Below are 17422 nucleotides of genomic sequence, written 5' to 3'. Positions count from 1 at the left end.
CCTGTCCATCTTTTGTCCAAAGCGACTCTGGTATCTGAGATGTCATCTCTTCTACTTGGGATGGATTCCTATTTGTCATAATGGAATGTGACATTAATTTTGATGGGGAGTCTAACATGTCTCGTACTTCCTGAGCGTGATTCTCAGGGATGTCCAAGAATACACCTTCAGGAGTACAATAAATGACGCAACCCATTTTACATAGTAAGTCTCTCCCCAGGAGATTGATTGGTGCCGATGCAGCTAGCAAAAAGGAATGCTTGGTATGCAAAGGCCCTATTGTAATCTCGGCTGGTTTGCTAACAGGGTAGTGCTGGACTACTCCTGTTACTCCTATGGCTGGAACTGTCCTACCAGTGGTTCTCATGCCCACTGTCGAATTGATCACTGACTTGGCCGCCCCTGTGTCTACAAGAAAGTTTAAAGTTTTACCGGCTACATTGATTGCAATCTCTGGTTCGCTTCCAAGACTGGCAATCAATTTAACTGGTTGCAGATTACAGGTATGGCCACACCCCTATTGGGTATGCTGACCTCCCTGAATCCCGCTGGCAGCAACTACTTGTGAGGGAGTTAGCTGGGAACTACCAGAGGCATGCCAATCTCTGTTTGGGGGATATCTTTTTGTTTCCCCTGTATGTGGCTCAAAACTCCGCCTCTGTGGACTCTGCTCCCAATGTCGTGTGTGGTGTTGTTGTCTAGGGGGTTGAAAAGATCTTTGTACATTTCTTACTCTACAGTCTCGTGCAAAATGTCCTGGTTTGTTACAAGAGAAACATGTTATTACACTTGCCTTACCCACAGGATTCGGTGGTACATACGCAGGCTGCCTTGTGGTCAGCGCCTGTATACTTACGGACATCAACTTATCACTTTGCGACTCCCTGTGTCTAGTGATGTTTTTGTCGTGATCAACCGCAGCCTCTCTCAAAGTGGACACTGACAGACCTCGCCAACATGGTTGTGTGGTCTGTACCCTAGCCTTTAATGTTTCTTTCAAACCATCCATCAGTACAGATACTGCTACTTCTCGATGGTTTGGGTTGGTCTTTATGTCTTCTATACCAGTGTATTTTGCCATTTCTGATAATGCCCGGTGGAAATATTCTGCTGCCGTTTCAGACTCCTTTTGTTTAATGGAGAATAGTTTATTCCATTTAGCAACGGCTGGGAAATATTCTTTTAGCTGCAAATTTATCCTTTTTACATTATCCTGATCGTACACATCTGTAAGTGGTACATCTTTATCTAATAGACAGTCAGCTAAGAATTTAACTGAGTCGACACTGGGCGGTAAGCAAGCTCTTAGCACTATCTGCCAATCCTTATTATTGGGCTCTAAAGTGTTTCCTAGATCCCTGATATATTTTTGGCTTGCCACTAAATCCTTTCTGGGGTCTGGGAATTCAGACACTATGGTCCTTAATTCCATTCTAGTTAACGGGCAATACATGGCAATGTTCCTGACGGGTGTGACTCCTGATGCATCTGTTTTCCCATTGGGAACTACTATCACCTTTACAGGAGCAATTCTAACAGCCTCTTCCTGTGTAGATTCTACAGCTTGTTGTGGTACAATTGTTTCAGTGTAGTGCATGGTGCCGTACTTACCCGTTGACACGACCTCACCTATCCCTCCGCTAGGGGCCTTCACTAATCTCGTGGGTGGTGCTGTGCCTACTGTGGTTTCTGATATGGTGGCCGCTAGAGAGAGCGCTGAAATTGTTGCCAAATCGTCTTCTTGTTCACACTCCTGGGGAAGGTTCAAAACAGGGTACAACTTGCACGGGTTAATACTTGCATGAGTTATTTGGTTAACATCATTAACATTTACAGTGTTACTAAGAGTTTGTGTTTTACAACCCAGTGCGTTTCTCTCCGCAATCAACTTCTCTCCTGCAATGTATGGTGGGGGAGGAGCTGTGGCAATCAACTTCCTGACTGCCCCAGATCCCGCCGCCAGAGCCAAACCTCTCTGTATCTCACCTTCCTGGTGCCATAACTGTAAATAATCATGATGCTGAATTCGTCTCTTTGCTGATTTTACGAGACATATCCTCCTCCTTAAATTTTGTAACACCTCTGGACTGAAGCTACCTATTCTTGGGAACTTGTCCCTGTCTTGTACAGTCATTCTCTCCCATTCATCACATAAAGATTCGGTGTGAATTCCATATTTTTCACACATTACATATCGTGCCGACCCAACTGGTCGGTTCACAGAATCAACCTGAACCAGGGTTGATCGCCCCCTACCTGAGCAACTGGCCCCCATAGTCTGTAGGTGTTGCTTAGTCCTCCTTGGATTTTCTGTATCAAGGTTTTCAGCAAGCCTTTTCAGACAACCAAATTACTCCACAGTAGGCCGGCGGTGGCGGTTTACCGAGTACCCCACTCACTCGCCCACCTCGACCAATACGACCTGATCACACCGACGTGGTGCTGGCGTACTCGATACAGGGCCCCTATGGAACCTTCAGTTTACTGGAACATATGAGGGTTACCCGCAGGACACTTACTCTTTCCAGTAAAGGTGGGGTTGTTAGATAGTCCCTGAGTGACCAGCGAACTTCCCTTCCAAAAATAAAAAAAAAATTACACAAATCACGTCAGAATGTACAAATAGCGTTTGTGACCACTTTACTCTAATGGTATTTAGGTCAGATTACTAACTACTGCACACAATTACGTGCGGTCCAATCGTTCAGTATACGAGCACTACTTGTCATGTACTGAAAGATCAATGGAATCGATGTTTCCGGCTGCGATTCCTTCAACCAGAGCTTGTATGGCCTATATGGGTTCTGCACCAACACCCCAGGCGTTGTGCCACTGGACTTTTATAGCGGACCTTTTACCTTACGACCTCCTGGTCTTGTTCCTTATGACCTCCTGGTCTTGTTACCTTATGGTCCGCTATACTCTAATGCTCAAATATTATTTAACCAGAGATGCCTCCCTGGCCACCGTATATGTCACTTACACGTATGTTCCTTAACGAGTACCCGACTTTCCTTTTGGTTCCACCTTAAAGTTATATAAACTTTTGTATACAAAACACACTCACTCAACACATGTACACTTTGTTTCTATATCTATTTCTGCGCAGAAATTGTCTTCAGGCCAAGAGTGTTACCAATTAGGAGCAGGATCTGTTAAACTAAATTTCAGATTTTCCAAAAATAGATTTGCGTTATTTACCGCGTCGCGTTATCTACCGCTGTGCGTTACTTATCGCCTTTGCGCTAATTATCGCTTTGCGCTAATTCAACTTTTCGTGACTTGAGCTACGTGGGCGTAACCAGACGCTACGTTGCGTAGTGTACGCTGCGTGCGTCTGCCTTTTGGATTGCGTACGCTAGTCTTTGTTAGCGACACGTGTACGCAATGCAAAGGATCCACCGTAACACAATATATTTTTATCAATGTAAATGATCCCTGATCATCTACCGCAATCCACACTGACTGCCTTGTATCTCAGACAAACCGTGTGTTTGTTCTATACTTTAACTATTACCTCTACTTTTAAATAACAGCAAAATCTCTTTTTAGCACTTTCTATCAACTATAAAATTTGGCAAACAGGAATAGTGATATACGAAAAATGAAATAGAAATGCAGATATATGCGTACGTACGCAAGACAAAAGAAAAATAAACAGTTTTAAAAGACACAAGCGTTTTGTTCTTACTTCCGGTTACCGGATTCCTTCAGCACTCTTTACCTAAGCGAAGCAGACGCTTATCCCGCCAGCACTATGAGACAACCTCCCACCCTTTGCTGGAGGGATAATGTCCGCTGATCTACCTAGTGCAGATGTGAAAAGGACCGGACGAGCCCGCAATTGACAATGCTAAATTCCTTTGTCGTATAATCAACCCTTTATGAAGCTAAGAACACTGTACGCTGTTTACTTAAGAAATATCGTAATGATACGCTATTTGCGTAACGATCGCTCAGCCGTAGGCGAGACGCTCAAGCGTCACGTTCGCTCACGGCCCAGTGATCACAGGACACGTTATTGGTTATGTCTAGGGGAAAGATTCGCTATGGCGTAGCATACGCTCGAGACCACGAGGAGGTCACCAGCGATGCAGACGCTCACAACACTATACCTTGATATTAAACCTTATACCGATGAAACACACAGAATACCTTAATGTGAGTACAGGGTGTAAATGCAACCTTGTGTGACCTGACTATCTACAAAGCTGTTTGAGCGTCACCGACGCTCAAGTGAACACTTAACACTATAGTAAATACACTGATACTGGTTTAGGGTTCCAAAGCCTATTATCTGTATTATATCTAGTATACTTGTAAAAGAGTAACACAGTACAAATGATACACTACAATATAACAAAGACTTCCTAACCAAACACCTAACTAAGGGATAAACTACAATGCTATCCTGGTCTAACACAATACAATACAATAATACTACGAAGTATTTAAGAGAAAAAGAGGAGAGAGAGAGATAGAGAGAGAAAGAGAGATATTGGCTCACAGAAAGACAATGATTACGGAGAGAACTTACGCACAAAGGGTATGATCGCCTGCGCCTCGATATCCAGCTCCCGATTATCAGCAGATAACCGTTGATGAGAGAGTGAGAGCTGGATGTGGTCGGTCTGCCTATTTATGCCCCACACACAATGCAATCTCCTAGTCCCTACAATCCTACAGTTTATTGGACACAGGAATTCGGCCCTGTACTGTAACCAAAGGTCATAGGTTGATTCATACAGGTGGGCTGTGCTGAGTTTAAACAGCTCAGGTGGGTGGGAAAACTGGGTTTCCCGCCGCATACCTGAGTATGGGTAAATAATAGAAATGGACATAAACTTCTTATGTCCATAACTATTCGCACGAGCGATTAATACGCTCCAAACCAACACCGGAATATTGCTAATTAAATACTCTTCCGATGGATACCAAACACTGCTGTATGACTCCTGTTAGACCCTTCGTGCAATACAAAGAGGGATTCCTCCGCTCAGGGACATTCTATCTAAACCAAACTTACAGAAACTATTGAGGGGAACATGATCTATAAGCTACATTAATTGTGAACTTTTGTAACGAATGAGTCGCACGCTACGATCACATAAACTCTACCGTAAATGCGCATACTGCGCGTGCGAGTGCACGCTATTGCGGGTATGCGCTTCCACGGGAGAGCGTACGCATGCGCAGCACGGACCAGTGTGCGGTGCAAATATGGCAGTGTGCATTAAGACATTTTTCTGACTTCGACACCTCTGTGATTTCCCCAAATGTGGGAAACTCAACTGCATTATTTGTGGTAGTGGGGGACTGTGTTTGTGCTTTCCTCTGGTCAGCTCTGGTAAAAGTCAGATTTCTTTGTCTCAGATCTTCCTCTAGCCTTGTTCTTCTTTCGAGAGTTCCATTGTGCTGCCTCAGTTTGATCTCCTTCACTTGACAGGGGGGTACCCGAGCAGCGACCCTCCCCAGCTCTAGCCCAACTCCTACATAACTGCCAGGTGAGATACTATGATCATGAAGGTGCTTCTCCCAGGGCAAGGCTCACCCATTGCACTCTGGGTGTGCTGCTCCTGCGATTTCCCCAAATGTGGGAAACTTGACTGCATAATTTGTGTTTCCCCTGGTCGGCTCTCGTATAATTCAGATCTCTTTGTCTCAGGTCTCTCTCCAGCCTAGTTTGCTGTCTGTTTCCACTTCTCTTTTCTTGAGCCGCTGCCTTCTATGCCCTTGTGCACTCTCCTGACTTCTCCTGTCTGCTTACTTTGTGCCTTCCAACGCACAATGCAAACTACAGGTAGTGCTGCAGGGCCCACACCCTTTTACTTGCCTTTCAGAGCAGCTCTGGAGCTGTTACAGTGCCCAGCTGCTGCAAGAAATCAGCTTGAATGCTTCAGGGGCTGGGGCATAGCCAACATGAGCCCCACACCGACGGAGGGTGGAGGTGTTTAATGCGAACTAAGGGTCATCCAAGCGCCGCAAAAGGCCGCCATGCCCTGCATACCCCTTTTCTCTTTTCATATGCAGATGAGGGTTCCAGCCAACTTTGGCCCACTGCTTGGATGACATCACCGTATGCAAATACGTCTTCTGCAGACCTTCCCCCAGGAATGCTTGTACTAGTTGTTGCATTTGGTTTGTTGTTTGGGGTGCTTCAGTATTAGGCAGCCTTCTGCTCTCCCATGTTCATCTGAAAATATGTGTTCTCCCTGCAGTTGTTGTCCCCAGATGAGAGTTCTCTTGTGCTGCCTCAGTTGAATCTCCTTTACTTGACAGAGATGTGCCTGAGCAGCGGCCCTCCCCAGCCCTATCCCAAATCATACTTATTTTGCATAGGAGATACCATGGTCATGAAGATTGTTCTTCCAGGGTGAGGTTCATTCATTGCATTCTGGGTATGCTGACCCCTGTGATTTCCCCAAATGTGGGAAACTCGACTGCATTATTTGTGGTAGTGGGGGACTGTGTTTGTGCTTTCCTCTGGTCAGCTCTGGTAAAAGTCAGATTTCTTTGTCTCAGATCTTCCTCTAGCCTTGTTCTTTTTTTGAGAGTTTCCTTGTGCTGCCTCAGTTGGATTTCCTTCACTTGACAGGGGGGTGCCCGAGCAGCGACCCTCCCCAGCTCTAGCCCAACTCCTACTTACCTGCCAGGTGAGATACTATGATCAGGAAGGTGCTTCTCCCAGGGCAAGGCTCACCCATTGCACTCTGGGTGTGCTGCTCCTACGATTTCCCCAAATGTGGGACACTTGACTACATAATTTGTGTTTCCTCTGGTCGGCTACTCGTATAATTCAGATCTCTTTGTCTCAGGTCTCTCTCCAGCCTAGTTTGCTGTCTGTTTCCACTTCTCTTTTCTTGAGCCCCTGCCCTTGCCCTTGTGCACTCTCCTGACTTCTCCTGTCTGCTTACTTTGTGCCTTCCAACGCACAATGCAAACTACAGGTAGTGCTGCAGGGCCAACACCCTTTTACTTGCCTTACAGAGCAGCTCTGGAGCTGTTACAGTGCCCAGCTGCTGCAAGAAATCAGCTTGAATGCTTCAGGGGCTGGGGCATAGCCAACATGAGCCCCACACCGACGGAGGGTGGAGGTGTTTAATGCGAACTAAGGGTCATCCAAGCGCCGCAAAAGGCCGCCATGCCCTGCATACCCCTTTTCTCTTTTCATATGCAGATGAGGGTTCCAGCCAACTTTGGCCCACTGCTTGGATGACATCACCGTATGCAAATCCGTCTTCTGCAGACCTTCCCCCAGGAATGCTTGTACTAGTTGTTGCATATGGTTTGATATTTGATGGTGCTTCAATATTAGGCAGCCTTCCACCCTCCCATGTTCATCTGAACAGATGTGGTCTCCCTGCAGTTGTTGTCCCCAGACGAGAGTTCCCTTGTGCGTCCTCAGTTGAATCTCCTTAACTTGACGGGGGAGGGGTACACAGGACTCCACAAGGATTCACATTGGGGTGTAGAGTAGGAACTTGATCTGAGGCACCAACCGGCTCAAAGCTTTTGACTGTTCCCAAGATGCTCAGCGCATCCTCCTCTATAACCCCGCTTCCATGAACAGGGAGCTCAGTTTGTAGTTGGTGCCTTCAGTAGCAGGCCACTTAACAGGGGCCTGCCTCAGGCAGCCTATTCTTAGCTATTAATTTTGACAAGAAAAGAAGAACTTGTTTTATGAGAATCTACAAGGGCTGCAGCAGGCTAGGTCTAATAGACATCTTTACTGCAGCTTCATCACTCCCAGCGGCGCTGTATACTCCCGTGCCCTGGTTGCTGGGTCACTGCAGCGGAGGCTCCAGTTTCTTCCTAAGGTCAGTCACACACACACCGCCCTTCCGGATCACGAGGCCGCTGATGAAGGGGAGCGTGGCCGTAGGGGGTGGACCGTGTGCGCACTGGCGTGGACACTGATTACTGGGCAGCCGCTCCACTAGCCACCAGGTACAGTTAAGGAGCACAGGTCTGGGAGTTTTACTCCTATATTAACCCAATTTTGTACTGCCCGCAGCGCATTGTGATAGGTAATAGGGCCTGATTCAGGTTGGAATGCAATCACAATAAGCGATCCAACTGCAAAAATTGCTAACAGCATACGCATGTGCCTGCATTTTCTGCGGCACCCCGCAGAGAATGCGATCGCCTTTGCCTGTCAATCGGGGCGGGGGGGGAGAGGGGGGTCAGCAACACTCCATTTCCAAGTCAGGGATGGAGCGGTGCGGGGGCAAGGCTTCCAAGATGTGGGCCAAAGTTGGCTGGAACCCTCATCTGCATATGAAAAGAGAAAAGGGGCATGCAGGGCATGGCGGCCTTTTGCGGTGCTTGGATGACCCCTAGTTCGCATTAAACACCCCCACCCTCCTTTGGTGTGGGGCTCATGTTGGCCATGCCCCATCCCCTGAAGCATTCAAGCTGATTTCTTGCAGCAGCTGGGCACTGTAACAGCTCCAGAGCTGTTCTGTAAGGCAAGTAAAAGGGTGTGGGCCCTGCAGCACCACCTGTAGTACGCATTGTGCGTTGGAAGGCACAAAGTAAGCAGACGGGAGGAGAAGTCAGGATAGTGCGCAAGGGCATCCTTTTCTCTTAGTCCGTAGAGGATGCTGGGGTCACATTAAGAACCATGGGGTATAGACGGGATCCGCAAGAGACATGGGCACTTTAAGACTTTCAAAGGGTGTGAACTGGCTCCTCCCTCTATGCCCCTCCTCCAGACTCCAGTTATAGGAACTGTGCCCAGGGAGACGGACATTTCGAGGAAAGGATTTATTGTTAAACTAAGGTGAGCATCTTACCAGCTCACACCTTAAGCATGCCGCAGAACGTGGCATTCAACAGAACACAAGCCAACGGCATGAACAATTGCAGCAAAAAGCTGACCAGAACCATAACATAACATGTGTATAACCACAAGTAATAACTGCAGACACAGTATGGACTGGGACGGGTGCCCAGCATCCTCTACGGACTAAGAGAAAAGGATTTACCGGTAGGTATTAAAATCCTATTTTCTCATACGACCTAGAGGATGCTGGGGTCACATTAAGAACCATGGGGTTATACCAAAGCTCTTGAACGGGTGGGAGAGTGCGTACGACTCTGCAGCACCGAATGACCCAACTTGAGGTTATCATCAGCCAAGGTATCAAACTTGTAAAACTTAGCAAAAGTGTTTACTAAATAGCTGCTCGGCAAAGTTGCAATGCCGAGACTCCCCGACCAGCTGCCCAGGATGAACCCACCTTTCTAGTAGAATGGGTCTTCACCTAATTCAGTAACGGCAATCCTGCCATGGAATGAGCATGCTGAATCTTACCACAGATCCAGCGCATAATGGTCTACATGGAAGCAGGACACCCAATCCTGTTGGGAGCATACAGGACAAACAGAGCCTCTGTTTTCCTAATCTGAACCGTTCTGGTGACATAAATTTTCAAAGTTCTGACCACAGCCAGAGACTTTGACTCAACGAAGGTGTCAGTGGCCAAAGGCACCATGTGGAAAGATGAACCACCTTCGGCAGAAATTGTTGACGTGTCCTCAATTCTGCTCTATCTTCATGAAAGATCAAATAAAGGCTCTTGTGATACTGCATGGTTTGTACTGTTTTCCATGTGCTCCCAGATCTTTCAAGCAAGTAGCATGGTCAAGAAAGTTCTGTTTGAAAAGAAACAACATTTACTGTCATTGTTATAGAATTTGGGAGAAAAAACAAGAAGAAATCTGCACTGTTGACGCACTGGACAGAATGAATGAATCATAAAATATAACCTTTATTAAGTATGTATTAAAATTGGATAAATATTAATATTATTATCCCAAACTGCAGTGAAACATAAAGGTTAAAATCACAGAACTAACATACATGTGCATAAGAAGAATAAAGAGATGTGAAAAAAAGGTTTAAAAAGCGTGTCCGTGTGTGATTATTTTTGAAGGCACAACCCTGGCGGGGTTGTTTATATAGATATATATGTTGCTAATAATCACTTTCTAGCGTAATGTTATTAAATAGCTGTTAGTATCTATGTCGTCAGGTACCACTGGGTCGTATCCTATATACTCCCTTCACTCAATAGGGGTTACCTCCCGGGAAGCCATCCCCATTGGCGAATTTGTGGGGGTGATTGAGTATAACCGGTAAGCTAACCTCCAATTTGTGGGGTGCTTAGGTAGATGGGGATCACTTATTTCTCTGTGTCCCCTAAGACTATATTCCTAAATTCAATACCACAGGGGGATAGCTTTCTATATCGGATAAGGAATCACTTGATAGGGAAATCTCTATGCATCATGGAAAGATCATATTTATTAATATCCAAACTAAAAAAATGATGAATAGCTTTAATTTAGCTGTTTAGATATAGTTAATTGGCGAGATATACCAACAGGTGCGGTTGCCTTAAGGAATATGGCAATTCCAATATAAATAGCAGCCCTCCTTCATATAATCAGCCAGATCTTATTAAATCTGGTCCAGATATAGCCGTTCAGATATACTTAATTGACAACATATATCAATCGGTGGGGTTGCCTTAAGGAATATAGCAATTCCAATTCTCATATAAATAGCAACCTTCCTTCATATATTCAGCCAGATCTTATTTAATCTGATCTAGGCGTAGGCAATAATGCTTTCCTTAGAGGTATAGCCACCTCAATTCTTATTAGGAAGCAAAGTGTCTGTCATAATGGTTTATCCAATTCATCTAAGAAATAATATATTCCATGTGTCAGAGATTCATTACTCTCTATTTACACTGTTAAAGAGTTAATTCTTATTATGTTACAGTGTAATGAAATTATCATATAGGGAGATGTGGCAATTCCATGTGCTATATATATAATAACCCTTAGTGGTCCAGATTCCACAATGAGGAATTTTCTTATAAACCGCTGAAACACACAGCTGTTTGACTGACTTCCAAATATATCTATCTCACTTTGTAACAGTCTTATGATAGAGAAACTGTTACATATTCGGTCACTTAGTTATCTAAAGGTAAACAGACTCAGTGTGAGGGTAATATAATATATCAAATGCGCTGTCAATAATCGTGGTAACTGGTGTAATAATGTGGTATATTGAGTATGCTAGTAAGGCATATAACTGCTCTCCAGCCTTTAAGTGTTACCAATCAATTTGTTACACTGTAAAGGATTTATGGTGTCCTGTTAGGACATGCAGCTGCTAGGCTGACTCAAAGATTTATCCATTTGTAACAATTATGTAACAGTTATATACATGTTACTGGTATTACATAGAAATAGTATGACACAGGCCAGCAGTCCCATGTGTCTAGATTCCACAATAGGAGATTTTCTTTGTCTTATAAACTGCTGGAACACACAGCTGCTAGACTGACTTCAAATATATATATTACTTTGTAACAGTCTTATAGTAAAGAGACTGTTACACACTGTCATTTAGTTATCTCAAGGTTAGCAGATTCTGTGTGAGGATAGTGTTCTGTTAGAACATGCAGCTGCTAGGCTGACTCATAGAAAATGTATCCATTTGTAACAAATGACACATACAGCATTAAATTAATATCTATAGCAGCCCATGTGACATCTCTACTCTTATCATAATTGTCTGGTTATTGCCAATCTGGACAGCAGGAGTGATATATATTCACTAGTCCGAATATCCCATCATATAAATATACCCACACTGATATACTTTCTTATCAAGAGTTATTAGTAGCTATCTGTATGCACTTTAGACATTGTATCTGCTAAGTGACATCATATCTAGTGTATTCCTTTCTTATAGCTCAGCTTCTATTCCCTATTAGTGGAGACTAACAGCTAACATCATAATCATATATTTTTGTTTTATAACATTTCACATGAGTCAATTACACGCGGACACGCCGTGCCCTACACGTGTGTTTCACTGCATCTATGGCAACTTACATTAAAGCTAACAAGAAAGCACACTCGTTCTGTCTTTAAACTGATAAAAGAAACCCCAATAATATGGGGCATGCAAAAATTGAGATAAAACTCAGTTTTGCTCCTCTCCACGGAAATCTTTAATAAAAGGCGAAATATTTGTTAGTTCTGAAGAGAAACCAGAGCATGACCAAGATTCCACCTGTCGCCTGAGTGCCATGCCAGCAGTTCTCATTGAGCTCAAAGTGAGCACCCAATTTGAAAGAAAGATAGCAGATTTCTCACCAGGCTTCCCCTAGCTATAAACATGGTTTGTACTCTTTTCCATGTGTTCCCAGATCTTTCAAGCAATTAGTATAGTCAAGAAAGTTCTGTTTGAAAAGAAACAAACATTTACTGTCATTTCTATGCAAATGAGCTTACATTAAAGCACACTCGTTCTATCTTTAAACAGATAAAATAAAACCCCAATAAGATGGGGAATGCAAAATTTGAGATAAAACTCAGTTTTGCTCCTCTCCACGGAAATCTTTAGTAAAAGGCGAAAGATTTGTTCGTTCTGAAGAGAAACCAGAGCATGACCAAGATTCCACCTGTCGCCTGAGTGCCATGCCAGCAGTCCTCATTCAGCTCAAAGTGAGCACCCAATTTGAAAGAAAGAAAGCAGATTTCTCACCAGGCTTCCCCTTGCTATAAGCATGGTTTGTACTCTTTTCCATGTGCTCCCAGATCTTTCAAGCAAGTAGCATGGTCAAGAAAGTTCTGTTTGAAAAGAAACAGACATTTACTGTCATTGTTATACAAATAAACTTACATTAAAGCCAACAAGAAAGCACACTCATTCTGTCCTTAAACTGATAAAAGAAACCCCAATAATATGGGGCATGCAAAAATTGAGATAAAACTCAGTTTTGCTCCTCTCCACGGAAATCTTTAATAAATGGCGAAAGATTTGTTCATTCTGAAGAGAAACCAGAGCATGACCAAGATTCCACCTGTCGCCTGAGTGCCATGCCAGCAGTCCTCATTCAGATCAAAGTGAGCGCCCAATTTGAAAGAAAGCAGATTTCTCACCTGGCTTCTCCTTGCTATAAGCATGGTTTGTACTGTATTCCATGTGCTCCCAGATCTTTCAAGCAAGTAGCATGGTCAAGAAAGTTCTGTTTGAAAAGAAACAAACATTTACTGTAATTTCTATGCAAATGAGCTTTCATTAAAGCACACTCATTCTATCTTTAAACCGATAAAAGAAAATCCAAAAAGATGGGGCATGCAAAAATTGAGGTAAAACTCAGTTTTGCTCCTCTCCACGGAAATCTTTAGTAAAAGGCGAAAGATTTGTTCGTTCTGAAGAGAAGCCAGAGCATGACCAAGATTTTCATCTGAAAATATGTGTTCTCCCTGCAGTTGTTGTCCCCAGATGAGAGTTCCCTTGTGCTGCCTCAGTTGAATCTCCTTTACTTGACAGAGATGTGCCTGAGCAGCGGCCCTCCCCAGCCCTATCCCAAATCATACTTATTTTGCATAGGAGATACCATGGTCATGAAGATTGTTCTCCCAGGGTGAGGTTCATTCATTGCATTCTGGGTATGCTGACCCCTGTGATTTCCCCAATGTGGGAAACTCGACTGCATTATTTGTGGTAGTGGGGGACTGTGTTTGTGCTTTCCTCTGGTCAGCTCTGGTAAAAGTCAGATTTCTTTGTCTCAGATCTTCCTCTAGCCTTGTTCTTCTTTCGAGAGTTCCCTTGTGCTGCCTCAGTTGGATCTCCTTCACTTGACAGGGGGTGCCCGAGCAGCAATCCTCCACAGCTCTAGCCCAACTCCTACTTACCTGCCAGGTGAGATACTATGATCTTCACTGTTAGGGCAATCAGGATGTGGAATTCCCTGCCAGGGAAGGTGGTAATGGCGGACTCTGTAATTGGATTTAAAAAAGGAATGGATACATTTCTGAATGAAAAAGCTATCTAAGGTTATAATACTTAAAATATCAACATGGTTAATCCGGGGGTAACATGAGTTATAGTAGCTAACTAGTCATAAAACATTATTCAGCAAGTATGTAGAATCATCACAACTTAAAACAGGTTGAACACGATGGGCAATTTGCCTCTATTCAACCTCAAAAACTATGTTACTATATGTTACTATATTACTATGTTACTGTAGTATACAGAACACCACAATGTAATGAGCAGTGATAGTGAGCACTGATGAGGATACTAGAACTGACACTGAGCAGCAAGATGCAGCACTGGACTATTAGTAATGTACTGTAGTATGCTGAGCACCACAATGCAGCACAAGACAATGAGCAGTGATACTGAGCACTGATGAGGATACTACTGAGAACTGACACTGAGCAGGAGAGACACACTACTAGTATTACTGAGCAGCAATAAGTAACCACTGATACTGAGCACTGATATTGAGATTTCCACTGAGAGAACATAGCCACGTCCTCTCCGCTCTCTCTTCAATGCACGAGTAAAAATGGCGGCAACGCGCAGCTCTTTATATGGAATCCGAATCTCGAGAGAATCCGACAGCGGGATGATGACATTTTCCCTTGTTCAGGTTTTCCGAGTCAGGCGGGAACAACCGAGCCTGCCTCGGACCAGTGTAAACCACGTGGAGTTCGTCGGGAATTCGGTTCTCGGAGAACCGAACCCGCTCCTCTCTACCTTATACCCATCAATTTTTTTATTTTCAATCTAAGCCCCTGCAGTTTTCTGTAAGCATCTGCTTCGCTATGATGATCAACAAGTCACAAGGGCAAACACTCAGGGCTTGAGGCGTAGATCTTAGGACCAGCTGCTACAAGCATGGCAGAGGTGTCACTATCACTGGTGACACCCAGAGAGGTGGCGAAGGAGATTGTAATGCAGTGCGCGCAGATAAGCAGCGCAATGGTAAAAAGGAGGCATGGTTTCATAGGTAGGGGCGTGGCCTGGTGGCCTGAATCTACATTTTGTTGCTCCGGGTGTCCCGGGGGTTGGGGGCTGCACCCGGGGACTAGTGTGTGTGCGGTGCTGGCTCCTGCACAGTGACAGGGCATGGCCACCCAGCATGACGCCTCCATTCTTGACCATGCTGTAATTGCAGTCGCACTGCAGTTCAGCGTGATCATAAAAAATGGTGTAGCCTCCTGCTGGTGCAGACTGTATGTGCGCGCAGGAAGCCGCCACCATTTTTGTGATCACAGCGGCTGAATGTGATGTCATACAGCCGCTGTGACCACGCCCCCTGTGTCTCCTCCGTTGCAGACCCCATTTTGAAGCCTTGCCCCCGCACCGCTCCATCCCTGACTTGGAAATGGAGTGTTGCTGACCCCCCTCTCCCCCCCCCGCCCCGATTGACAGGCAGAGGCGATCGCATTCTCTGCGGGGTGCCGCAGAAAATGCAGGCACATGCGTATGCTGTTAGCAATTTTTGCAGTTGGATCGCTTATTGTGATTGCATTCCAACCTGAATCAGGCCCTATTACCTATCACAATGCGCTGCGGGCAGTACAAAATTGGGTTAATATAGGAGTAAAACTCCCAGACCTGTGCTCCTTAACTGTACCTGGTGGCTAGTGGAGCGGCTGCCCAGTAATCAGTGTCCACGCCAGTGCGCACACGGTCCACCCCCTACGGCCACGCTCCCCTTCATCAGCGGCCTCGTGATCCGGAAGGGCGGTGTGTGTGTGACTGACCTTAGGAAGAAACTGGAGCCTCCGCTGCAGTGACCCAGCAACCAGGGCACGGGAGTATACAGCGCCGCTGGGAGTGATGAAGCTGCAGTAAAGATGTCTATTAGACCTAGCCTGCTGCAGCCCTTGTAGATTCTCATAAAACAAGTTCTTCTTTTCTTGTCAAAATTAATAGCTAAGAATAGGCTGCCTGAGGCAGGCCCCTGTTAAGTGGCCTGCTACTGAAGGCACCAACTACAAACTGAGCTCCCTGTTCATGGAAGCGGGGTTATAGAGGAGGATGCGCTGAGCATCTTGGGAACAGTCAAAAGCTTTGAGCCGGTTGGTGCCTCAGATCAAGATCCTACTCTACACCCCAATGTGAATCCTTGTGGAGTCCAGTGTACCCCACAGAAGAAATTAATGTGTCACACCCATTGGCAGCAACCTTAGAATAGCTGCTGACGGGCACAATTGAGAAAGGAAGGGGGGGGGGGGGGGACATTTGAATCCAGCACATAGATGCAATTCAAATATGTAATTTGTACCTTCCTATTTTAAAATATAATGGATGAACCTCACCCTGTGAGAACAATCTTCATGATCAAGAGATCTCATATGCAAAATAAGTATGAGTTGGGATAGGGCTGGGGAGGGTGGCTGCTCGGGCAGCCCCTCCCCCGTCAAGTTAAGGAGATTCAACTGAGGACGCACAAGGGAACTCTCGTCTGGGGACAACAACTGCAGGGAGACCACATCTGTTCAGATGAACATGGGAGGGTGGAAGGCTGCCTAATATTGAAGCACCATCAAATATCAAACCATATGCAACAACTAGTACAAGCATTCCTGGGGGAAGGTCTGCAGAAGACGGATTTGCATACGGTGATGTCATCCAAGATGTGGGCCAAAGTTGGCTGGAACCCTCATCTGCATATGAAAAGAGAAAAGGGGCATGCAGGGCATGGCGGCCTTTTGCGGTGCTTGGATGACCCCTAGTTCGCATTAAACACCCCCACCCTCCTTTGGTGTGGGGCTCATGTTGGCCATGCCCCATCCCCTGAAGCATTCAAGCTGATTTCTTGCAGCAGCTGGGCACTGTAACAGCTCCAGAGCTGTTCTGTAAGGCAAGTAAAAGGGTGTGGGCCCTGCAGCACCACCTGTAGTTCGCATTGTGCGTTGGAAGGCACAAAGTAAGCAGACGGGAGGAGAAGTCAGGATAGTGCGCAAGGGCATCCTTTTCTCTTAGTCCGTAGAGGATGCTGGGGTCACATTAAGAACCATGGGGTATAGACGGGATCCGCAAGAGACATGGGCACTTTAAGACTTTCAAAGGGTGTGAACTGGCTCCTCCCTCTATGCCCCTCCTCCAGACTCCAGTTATAGGAACTGTGCCCAGGGAGACGGACATTTCGAGGAAAGGATTTATTGTTAAACTAAGGTGAGCATCTTACCAGCTCACACCTTAAGCATGCCGCAGAACGTGGCATTCAACAGAACACAAGCCAACGGCATGAACAATTGCAGCAAAAAGCTGACCAGAACCATAACATAACATGTGTATAACCACAAGTAATAACTGCAGACACAGTATGGACTGGGACGGGTGCCCAGCATCCTCTACGGACTAAGAGAAAAGGATTTACCGGTAGGTATTAAAATCCTATTTTCTCATACGACCTAGAGGATGCTGGGGTCACATTAAGAACCATGGGGTTATACCAAAGCTCTTGAACGGGTGGGAGAGTGCGTACGACTCTGCAGCACCGAATGACCCAACTTGAGGTTATCATCAGCCAAGGTATCAAACTTGTAAAACTTAGCAAAAGTGTTTACTAAATAGCTGCTC

At 45.3% G+C, this 17422-nt stretch overlaps 8 non-coding genes across 8 annotated transcripts; 4 read left to right on the top strand and 4 right to left on the bottom strand.

Annotated features, from left to right (window-relative positions):
• The first annotated feature begins 5489 nt into the window (after positions 1-5489).
• LOC135031422 (U1 spliceosomal RNA) lies at positions 5490-5652 on the top strand. Its single transcript, XR_010227132.1, has one exon. It is a non-coding gene; the product is annotated as a U1 spliceosomal RNA (small nuclear RNA).
• A 670-nt stretch (positions 5653-6322) lies between these two features.
• On the top strand, positions 6323-6486 carry LOC135031479 (U1 spliceosomal RNA). The gene has a single exon (XR_010227182.1). It is a non-coding gene; the product is annotated as a U1 spliceosomal RNA (small nuclear RNA).
• A 152-nt stretch (positions 6487-6638) lies between these two features.
• On the top strand, positions 6639-6802 carry LOC135031415 (U1 spliceosomal RNA). The gene has a single exon (XR_010227128.1). It is a non-coding gene; the product is annotated as a U1 spliceosomal RNA (small nuclear RNA).
• A 5168-nt stretch (positions 6803-11970) lies between these two features.
• On the bottom strand, positions 11971-12086 carry LOC135031467 (U5 spliceosomal RNA). The gene has a single exon (XR_010227170.1). It is a non-coding gene; the product is annotated as a U5 spliceosomal RNA (small nuclear RNA).
• A 275-nt stretch (positions 12087-12361) lies between these two features.
• LOC135031447 (U5 spliceosomal RNA) lies at positions 12362-12477 on the bottom strand. The gene has a single exon (XR_010227151.1). It is a non-coding gene; the product is annotated as a U5 spliceosomal RNA (small nuclear RNA).
• Positions 12478-12763: 286 nt separating this feature from the next.
• On the bottom strand, positions 12764-12879 carry LOC135031465 (U5 spliceosomal RNA). The gene has a single exon (XR_010227168.1). It is a non-coding gene; the product is annotated as a U5 spliceosomal RNA (small nuclear RNA).
• Positions 12880-13149: 270 nt separating this feature from the next.
• On the bottom strand, positions 13150-13265 carry LOC135031452 (U5 spliceosomal RNA). Its single transcript, XR_010227156.1, has one exon. It is a non-coding gene; the product is annotated as a U5 spliceosomal RNA (small nuclear RNA).
• A 144-nt stretch (positions 13266-13409) lies between these two features.
• On the top strand, positions 13410-13572 carry LOC135031468 (U1 spliceosomal RNA). The gene has a single exon (XR_010227171.1). It is a non-coding gene; the product is annotated as a U1 spliceosomal RNA (small nuclear RNA).
• Positions 13573-17422: the final 3850 nt, after the last annotated feature.

This window comes from Pseudophryne corroboree, unplaced genomic scaffold (genome assembly GCF_028390025.1).
Source record: "Pseudophryne corroboree isolate aPseCor3 unplaced genomic scaffold, aPseCor3.hap2 scaffold_515, whole genome shotgun sequence".
Classification (NCBI taxonomy): Eukaryota; Metazoa; Chordata; class Amphibia; order Anura; family Myobatrachidae; genus Pseudophryne; species Pseudophryne corroboree.
This window is presented reverse-complemented; position numbering and strand designations above follow the sequence as displayed.